The sequence below is a fragment of the Lampris incognitus genome, unplaced genomic scaffold, assembly GCF_029633865.1.
Source record: "Lampris incognitus isolate fLamInc1 unplaced genomic scaffold, fLamInc1.hap2 scaffold_153, whole genome shotgun sequence".
Lineage (NCBI taxonomy): Eukaryota > Metazoa > Chordata > Actinopteri > Lampriformes > Lampridae > Lampris > Lampris incognitus.
This window is the reverse complement of record NW_026611118.1, coordinates 170001-172500: the sequence shown is the minus strand read 5'-3', so window position 1 is coordinate 172500 and position 2500 is coordinate 170001.

Here is a 2500-nt window from a genome sequence, read left to right as displayed (position 1 = left end):
AGAATGAGATGTCAGAAAAGCTCCTGTGGGTGTAATGGTCAGTTATGTCAATACTTTTGGACATATATTGTGCGTGTGCGTGTGTCTGTGATACCTAACATAAACACACCTGTATTACTAGAATTGATCGTTCACGCCACAAAAGTGAGGGGCAAACATAGAAAAGCGTGCAACCCAGCCACTGAGGATGCACAAGCCAGTGCATTCTTAGTGCAGGTCCCAAGCCCGGACAAATGGGGAGGGTTACGTCAGGAAGGGCATCCGGCGTCAAATCTTTGCCAAATCAAATATGCGGATCATAAATAAGATTTCCATACCGGATCGGTCGAGGCTCGGGTTACCGACGACCGCCATCGGTACTGTTAACCAGCGGAGTGCCGGTGGAAACTAGGCTACTGTTGGGCGAAGGAAAAGGAGAGGGGGAAGGCATGTCCAGAGGCAGCTAGAGAGGAGGAAGGGTAGGCGTGTGGAGGTGAGAGTCAGTCGGAACTTTGAATGTTGGCACTATGGCTAGTAAAGGGAGAGAGCTGGCTGACGTGATGGAAAGAAGAAAGGTGACAAGAGACAAGGTGGAAGGGGAGTAAGGCCAGGAGTATCGCAGGTGGGTTCAAACTCTTCTACCATGGTGCGAATGGGAGGAGAAATGGGGTAGGGGTCATTCTGAAGGAAGAGTATGTCAAGAGCGTGCTGGAGGTGAACACAGTGTCAGACAGAGTGAGGATTATGAAGCTGGAAATCGAAGGTGTATTGCTGACGGTTATCAGCGCATATGCCCCGCAAGTCGGGTGTAAGATGGACGAAAAAGAAGAATTCTGGAGTTGAGTTGGACGACGTGGTGGAAAGGGTACCCAAGGAGGAGGGAGTGGTGAGTGGAGCGGACTTCGATGGACACGTTGCTGAAGGGAACAGAGGTGGTGAGGAGTTGATGGTAAGGTATGGAATCGAGGAGAGAAATGTGGAAGGACAGATGGTGTTCGATTTTGCGAAAAGGATGGAAATGGCTGAGGTGAATACATATTTCAAGAAGAGGGAGGAGCACAGGGTGACGACGTATACGAGTGGAGGAAAGTGCACACAGGTGGACTATATCTTGTGTAGAAGGCGCGATGTAAAACGGATTGCATACTGCAAGGTGGTGACAGGGGAGAACGTAGCTAGGCAGCATCGGATGGTGGTCTGTAAGATGACTTTGGAGACCAACATGAGGAAGCGAGTGAAGACACAGCCGAAGATCAAATGGTGGAAGTTGAAGAAGGAAGACTGTTGTGTGGAGTTCAGGCAGGAGTTAACACAGGCACTGAGTGGTAGTGAAGAGTTGCCAGATGGCTGGGCAAGCGCTGCAGAAATAGCGAGGAAGACAGCTAGGAAGGTACTTGGTGTGTCATCGGGACAGAGGAAGGAAGACAAGGAGACTTGGCGGTGGTGGTGGTGGTGGTGGTGGAAGGAGGAAGTAGAGCAAAGTATACAGAGGAAAAGGTTGGCAAAGAAGAAGTGGGATAGTCAGAGAGATGAAGAAAGTACACAGGAGTACAAGGAGATGCAGCGTAAAGCAAAGAGAGAGGTGGCAAAGGTAAAGGAAAAGTCGTACGGTGAGCTGTATGACAGGTTAGACACTAAGGAAGGAGAAAAAGACTTGTACAGATTGGCTAGACAGAGAGACCGAGCTGCCGAGGATGTGCGACAAGTTAGGGCGATCAAAGATACAGATGGAAATGTGCTGCCAAGCGAGGAGAGTGTGCTACGAAGTGGAAGGACTACTTTGACGGGCTGATAAATGAAGAAAATGAGAGAGACAGAGAGAGAGAGAGAGAGAGAGAGAGAGAGAGAGAGAGAGAGAGAGAGAGAGAGAGAAAAGGTTGGTTGATTGAGAAGTATAGAGAAGGCCAGAAAGAGTTGCATTGTGTCTTTGTAGATTTACACAAAGCATACGACAGGGTGCCGAGAGAGGAGGTGTGATATTGTAGGAGGAAGTCAAGAGTTGCAGAGAAGTATGTAGGAGTGGTGCAGGCTATGTATGAGGGAAGTGTGACAATGCTGAGGTGCGTGGTTGGAATGACAGATGGGTTCAAGGTGGAGGTGGGATTACATCAAGGATCGGCTCTGAGCCCTTTCTTGGTTGCAACGGTGATGGACAGGTTGACGGACAAGATCAGGCAGGAGTCTCCATGGACGATGATGTTCGCGGATGACATTGTCATCTGTAGCGACAGTAGGGTGCAGTTCATTGTGAGGAGAGCCTGGAGAGGTGGAGGTATGCACTGGAGAGAAGAGGAATGAAAGTCAGTAGGAGCAAGACGGAATACCTACGCGTGAGGAGGTGACAAAGGCATTTCACTTTAAATACTTGGGGTCAACTGTCCAAAGTAACGGGGAGTGCAGGAGAGAGGTGAAGAAGAGAGTGCAGGCAGGCAGGCAGGCAGGCAGGCAGACGGGCAGGCAGACGGGCAGGCAGGCAGGGTGGAGTGGGTGGAGAAGAGTGTCAGGACAGAAGGGTACCAGC